This window comes from Fukomys damarensis, unplaced genomic scaffold (assembly GCF_012274545.1).
Source record: "Fukomys damarensis isolate Sample0158 unplaced genomic scaffold, DMR_v1.0_HiC HiC_scaffold_3, whole genome shotgun sequence".
NCBI lineage: Eukaryota > Metazoa > Chordata > Mammalia > Rodentia > Bathyergidae > Fukomys > Fukomys damarensis.
Genome location: NW_022900915.1, coordinates 41376276 through 41384143, shown reverse-complemented (window position 1 = coordinate 41384143; position 7868 = coordinate 41376276).

Genomic DNA, 7868 nt, shown 5'->3' with positions numbered 1-7868 from the left:
GAAAACGATTTTCCCACTTTCCTTAAAAATGCTTGCTATTTTTTTTCTTCTTGGAGGTATTTACTTTAAAATATTTTAATGGATCTTTCTTCTCCCTTTCTGCTTTAGTACTTCAACTATTATCCCCTATTCTGAATTTACCTTCCTTTGAAACAATGGAAATACCTCTTTTTCCTGCACAGTAGATGCTAATCAGGTGGGATATGGAGTTCTTCATACAATTTTCATACCTAAGGATTTTAAAATCGTAGGTGTGCGTATAATGACTTTTCCTAGGCAATGAAAGAGTTTTTTGTGTTTTCTTTTTCAGTTCTTAAAAACAGAAAAAATAACCTAAAAGAGACAAACTGACCAAAAAAATAGTACTTCTCCAAAATTCCTCTCCATCCTACCCCACACCGGTGACCTCTACTCTCGGACACGCCCATTGTGTGCAGAAGTCAGGAGATTGGACTGTGGTTTTTGCTGTGTCCGGTTGCTACATTTGAGCCCATACATCTTTTCATGATTATGAAGATGCAGAAGTCTCTTCTCCAGAAACTTAATAGAACTTGTATTTGTGCGGAAATGAAACTTGTATTTGTATTAGTCAATAACACTGGAGAGAAACTGACAGAAGGTATGAACCCTTGAATACATACAATAACACGTAAGTAGAGGAAAATGTCAACAATAGCATTTCCAAAGCAAGACACTCTATGCTAAGAACTAAGTAGCATATTGAAAAGAAAAATAATTGGGTTGGCATGTTTCCCAGGCAACAACCTGAGTGGAAGAAGGCGTGCACAAGCCGGGGAGCTTCTTAAGCTTGGAAATCTCAAGCTCTGCCTGGGTTTCAGACCCAGGCTCTACCTGGGTGCACATTTATTCACAGGTCTACCCCATCTTTTCACATCTGGGCTCCGTCTTCAGCGCAGCCCACACTTCCACATTTTGGTTTAGGCATGGTAACCCTACTAAGTCCTCAGAACAACATTTCATAACTGAAGGAAGTCACACTGACCCAGACTCCAGACTTACCATTCTTCGTGATATTTTCATCAGGTTTGCTTTAGCAAAATCCATTAAGAAATATTTTTAGTTGTAAAATAAGTTTTAAAATAAGAAATAAGGATAGTAGGGATCTCTTTTAGTTTATACTATACTCAAAATTTACTTTAAATGTACCACAGTAGTACATAAATGTGTCATATGTATTCACTTATTTTTTACCTTTATGCAAAGCATAAATACAATTTTGGGAACAATTGCCCATGCGCACATATCAGAAAAGATGGTATATGTCAATATTCCTAAAACACATCATTGCATTCATTGCATTATCATTATAATACCTAATTTCACATATCTTACTTTTGGTTATTCCAACATATCACTAAAACTGATTGAATAGCACATTTTACATTTTATTTTTAATTGTCACATATCAAGTATACATATTTTTTACCCATTTTTTACTTGATGGACACAAATTGATTCTAAGTCTTGGGTCTTGTGAATCAGGCTGCAGTAAACTTGAGAGTTCAGGGACTACATTATTTCATCAATATTTCAATGGCTTCTTCTCCTCTTCTTCCGTATCTTCCTCCTCCACCTCCTCCTCTTTTTGATGTACATCAAGTTGTGGGATTCCTGAATTTTATGATATTCTTCTTCTTTGTTCTTTAAGGAACTTCCATACTGTCTCCATAAGAACTCTTTTAAGTTACATTGCCAAAATTAGTATATACCAATTTCCCTTTCTCTTGCAGGCATTTGTTATTTTTTGTTGTTTTGAATATAGCCACATGGAATTGATACTTCAGTGTGCTTTTGATTTTATACTTCCCTATGATTAGTGTGCTGGGCATTTTACATATGTCTGTTGGCCACTGACGTGTTTTCTCTTGAGAAATGCCTATTCACATCATTTATTTTCAGTTGCTTGTTTATTTATTTTGTTGCTTGGTTATTTGAGCTCTTTATAAATTCTGGATGTTAATCCTTTGTTAGGTAATGTGAAAATATTTTGTTTCGATCTGTAGGTTGTCTTTTAACACAACTTTTTTTTTTTTGCTATGGAAAATTGGAGGTACTCTTTTGATAATATTCAATCATTGCTGTATTTACCTACATTAAATCTATTATTTAAAAATAATGAGCACATAGTCTATATTAGGCTCTGTATTAGGATCTAGGCTTCCACAGATAACTAAGTTACTATGAGTATCTTCATAATTATCACTTTTGCATGGAAAATAATTTTCCTCCAAGTGTGCTAAATATATTGTTTATAGTGTGACAAACAGAATAACAGAAGACTAAAAAACTTTTAGAAAAGCATTTCTAAAGGACTCCTTTCTTATGGATGAGAATACACAGCTGTGTGGGATGTAATATAGTATAGTGGAGGGGGACTCATGTTTCTGAAGGTTGTTAGGGAAAGAAAGCAGAAATGAAGATTTGCTTGCTTGAGAGGTACACGAGGCTTTATCCCAGCAAACACTGAGCCGGTACAGGCTTAAAAAATAGTAAAAGCACCTGATGGGTTATGAATTCTCTGCTACAGGCCAATTGTAAGGCTTTTGTATGTAAATTTAGAAGACAAAGGGAAAAGATTAATTGGGGACATTTTTTAAAGGTATTTGCTTCAAGTGCTGAGGGGTTTTGATGTTTCTCTGCACTAATTAAAGTTCCTAGAGGTATTTACTTAAGGAGTAATATGCTCTCAATTTTGTACTTGGGAAAAAGATGTTACAAAGTTACATGGAGTTTGGGTCAGAAAGAGAGACGATTGGAGGCAGAAAACTATTATAATTTTAATGAGTTCCATTTAAAAATGCTCTTGACTTTTCATTTTCATGTTTAAATTGTTTTTCTTGACAATCCTTAATGAAGCAGTTATTGAGAAATATTTTACTGGGAGATGATAAAAACACATTTATTGTAAACTATAATGAATACCTTCACAAATGTAGACTCAGCCCAAGACAGTGTATCCATTGTCACTATTACTCTTTAGCATTGTTCTGGAAAAAATATCCTATAAAATAAATTGAAAAAACAAAACAAAACAAAGAAAAAATAAAAGCAGAAGAGTAATGAAGGGAGACCAACTCTGCAAACACCAAAATAAATAATAAATTATCAATAATTAAAATCCTGACTGAAGTATATATATTGGAACAAATTACAGTCCAGAAGTAACTGAATGTAGAAATAAGGGTTTTTAAAATTACCTTTCCTGTATAACTGAGTGGCCTCTAGGAAAAACGAAATAGGCTACAAGCATTTCTTCCCCATGAAATATGCACAATATGAATATGTAGCATGCATTTATGGAAGATTAGATTTTGCAGTACGGATTTATAAATTAGTGAGAACTAGACATGCCACTCAATAAAAATATGCAAAAAGATATGAACAGACAATTCACTGTCAAAGAAATAGCAGCAGATACAAAGCTCACAATAGACATTCAATTTCAACAAAGGCGAGTGCACAACATAACTGCCCTGAAGACTCATTCTTCATTTTCCTGAGTCCAAAAAAGTTTTGGAAACATACTGTTTGACTGTTATAGAGAAAAGTGCTTTAAGAAATTGCTGGTAGGAATTTAAATAGGTGCAGACTCTACTGAGGAAAACTTGAAATGTCTATCAACATCAAACACATGGTCTGATTCAGTAATTCCTGCTATTCTAGCAGAAGTTGGAAAGGCGGTGCCTATAAACTTGTTTTTCACCATTATTCGTCATAGCGAAAGGTGTAGAGAAGCACCACAGCACACTTAAATGTCCAAGAGTAAGGGGGCAGTTAAGGTACTCAATGAAAGAAGATGGAATGAGCCCTTAGCAAACAGGCATGATGATTAACTGAAAAAATTATGTAACAGTATAGACAGAGAATTTTTAATTGGGTATTATTTATTATTTATTTAGAAATTATTCAGAATTGAACCAGGGTTTATCCTTTTCCCTTCCCCCCTTTCTTTTTTCTTGTTTTCTTTTTCTAGTTTTGAGACAGCGTCTCACTAAATCACTAAGCTGCCTATGTTGGGCTTGAACTTGTGCCACTTTTACATGAGCCTCCTAGAATACTGGAATTACAGGCATGCTCCAGCGTGTCTGCTTGGAAGATAATTTATTTGTATAAGTAGAACATATATGTGGGAGAATGCACAAGACATTAATGATGCCACTTACCTCTAGGGAAAGAAATAAGGTGACCTGGAAGGAGAGAAATGAGGGAGGCTTTCTCCTGGACCAGTCCTTAGAGTTCTGAAATCTTAGCTGTGAATCTATTGCTTGTTAAATTTAGAAATATGATTGAAGTCAATGAATAGAGTTAGGTGGGGCATTTAAAATTTTTTTTTGGAAGTTTTAATTTCCTAGATGTGTATGATGGATGATCAAAAACATAGTGAATGTTTCAATAAAAAATATTACAGTAAAAAGCACAATTCTATTAATTGCCCTCAAAAATCTTCCTTTGAATGCCAAACATGTTCCTTTGTTTGTGGCACTTTCTGAGGCAGTTCCAGAAGTTATTTTCCTGGGTCTCTTCAGTTATGTTAACCTGCTATTCTGAGTCAGTTCAGAATGTTTGCCTTTTGTGTTCATTTTGACTCTGGGGAGAGGCAGAAGTCACACCGTGCAAGCCCAGGTATAAAAGGTGCATGAGGACAACCCTTGATGTTCTGATGAGCCTGGATTTCTGTTGGGTGATTCTGGAAAGCCGCATTTACCACATTTTTTAGACAATGAGTTTATTCAGAACTGCTTCAGAAAGCAAAGACAGGATAAGTGTGTTCTGAGAAGAGCCAGACTGAGGCACTCTTTTCCCTGGTGGTACGAAGGTGTGTAATGTGCACTATAGTTCTCTTTTTAAATTAGAGTCTAGAGAGCTAAAGATTCTACTGCAGTCATTTAAACAACTTTGTTCCTTTTGAAGTCCTATGAAAGTACGGTGTACGCAACATGCAGGGCCCTCAGAATCTTATGTGGCATCGATTTTAAGGAGAAAACACAGAGAAATGCCAGGATGCCAGCCAGCTCCTTTACCAAGGGATCCAGGATGCTATTAATGTCTTATTTCCTGTTCTGAACTACAGAGAATTATTTGTGGATGAGTAGTTTACATGGTATCAATCAATTATATATTGCAGGATTGAGGATCAGTAGAATTTAACAGTTCTAGTCAAGTCGAAGGGACCTATATTAAAATATTTAAATAGCAAAGATGAGTAGCCTGTTGGATTATGTCTGAGATCTGTTTGACAATAAAAGCTGAAGGGTAAAAATAAAAACAAAATACTGACACATAAATGGAATATTTTTCTACAATATGCTAATATACTTCCACCATTAAAAAAGTTATAATGAAAGTTATTATTCTTTATCTGAAAATTAATGTACTGATTCTCAATGAATGAGTTAACATAATAAAGACTTAGACTCATGCTTTGCTAGAATGTGAATTCACTCATTACTATTAAGGTCTGTTTCTCTTTCTGATATAAACTGTTGTTCATAACATAAACTTCTTCGGCATGGTGTGGTGGCTTGGAAGTCTGAATTTCCTCAGTTTGATTGGCTTTGGGATCAGTGGGGTTGGTGGAGCAGAGAAGCGGCCTTGGGGTCTTTGCTGAGTTTCTGTTGGGTGCCTTCCCATCCTTTCCCCAGCTGCTCTTCTTCCAGCCCATGAACTCAGCAGCTTTGGTCTCCTTTCCACTATGACATCGCGGCTTCCTGACAGCCACCTGACTGAGGATTGAACCAAGGAGGCAACCTACACCTCTCCTGCTTTGAGTTATAGATGCCTGGTATTGTGTTCAGTGCCTGCAAAACTGACTAACACACACACGCACACACACACACACACACACACAAATTGGATTTAGTGTTACTTTGTATATTCTGGGGCAGTATCAGTCAAAAATTTAAGCTAATTTTCTATACTTTTAAAAATTCTTGAGAATAAGATTCATTGTCAGTGTGGTTTGAATGTTTGGCAAGTTAATCCCCAAATCATATGTTAACAATATGTGCAGACGGAATCTTTTAGAGGTGATCAGGATTAGATGACCTCACGGGGGTAGAGTCCCACAGTGTCACTGTAGCCTTAAAAGACCAGGAAGAGGGCCGGGCGTTTAGCTCAGTGCTTCCTCCGCCTGCTTCTCAAAGAGCAAGGTCCTGAGTTTGATCCCTGGTACCAAAAGATTAAAAAATAAAAAATAAATAAAAGACCAGGAAGAAAGTGAGCTTTGCCGGGCTCACTGTGTGGTGGCCTCTGACCGCACCAGGCACCAGTTTGGGGGGCTTGGATTTGCCAAGCACTGAATGAACTTCTAGTCTCTAAGTTAATCTGTCCCATGTATTTTGTTACACTGACAGAAAGCAGCCTAAGGAAAGTATTCTTCTAATTTTGATTATTCACCTTTAGATTATAAAAGTTATTTTGTGAGGAATATACATAACCGGGTTATTTTGAATGTAGGATATAGAGATCCAAACTTACACAAAATATTACTTTTTCAATAACTTATAGAATTGTGAATCCTTTACAGTATTTTCCTAAACATTGGAAGAAGCTCTGTCTCTCACACATTACTTTGCTTTAAAATTATAGTAATTTAAACTGAAAAATCTGGTTTTCCCTGACATCGGATTTGAGATGGAAGTAAAGCAAGTACGGAAAGACAGAGGTGGAGACTTAACCCCAGTCTCCCCATAATTCTCCAGCGTATCTGTGGAATGTGACGGAATGCAATGGAAGGTAAAGAGAGGCCCCTGACATTGTCCAGTCTCTGTTTCTGTCCCTCCTAGGGGAAGTGACGTCGTGAGTTCGTGAGTTCGGAACCCACGGCTCAGGAAAGCCTAGAATTTGCTGTTTCCTCCCCTGGAAGCTGGATGCCCTTCAGCTCCTCAGCTCTTCCCGGTGTGGGTGTGGGACACTGACTCTCGGGTGTCCCACCCCGTGGCGTTGCCTTTGGGGTCTCACCTGTGGTACCGATTGTGCACACAAAGCCAAGGCTCCATTCACGCTGGGCTCCTTCCCGAGCCTCGGAGACTGGCGACAGGAACTGGATTTCGGACTTCGGTCTCTTACTGCCCCTCTCTGCACAGTCGGTCTAATTTATACAATCCATTGTGGGAGTGTTATGTCTTCCCAGATTCACACAAAGAGGTAATCAGGCTCGATGGACCGAAATAGCAGACAGAGACGCAGCAGGTGTACACCCTGGCATCTCCGAGTGTGTGGCACGACCTCAGGACTGGACCAGGGAACTCTCGGGGTCCCACAAATGGCTCACGTGGACATCCACCTTCCCACGCCCGCCAGCCCTGTCACATTGTGTCTCCGAGGAAGACATAGCCAGCTTGGTCCTCAGTTCAGGGTACGCTGACTGGAGGCCATCGCTGACCTGAAGGCGACTGGAATTCTCCTTTCAACCTACGACAACCAAACGATTTTGGGCGGTGACCGCCACAGTTGCTATCTTGAGGACCGCCGAGCACCTTTCCAGGGCTGTAAACAAGCGCCTTTCTCTCAGCAGTTAGAAGAAGTGAACTTCCCGAGTTGGTGGAGGAGGAGGGACGCTTCTCTTACACACCTCGCCGCCGTGTGTCCATGATAAATGTCACAGCGCCCTGTCACTGCCGTGTGTCCCTTGCTTGTGATCCGAGGGAGCCACTCTCCTGAGCTGATGGAAATGATACACTGTTACGTGTTGAAGGACAGTCGAAGTAAGTTAGGACACCTAACTAAAGTTAAAGCATGGTCTTCGGAATCCCTCTGAATCCCTGGAAGTCCATCACTTCAGAAACCGATCCTCCCCTTCTGCTGGTGTCTCAAAACACTGAGATCCGGGCTGGGGATTTAGCTCA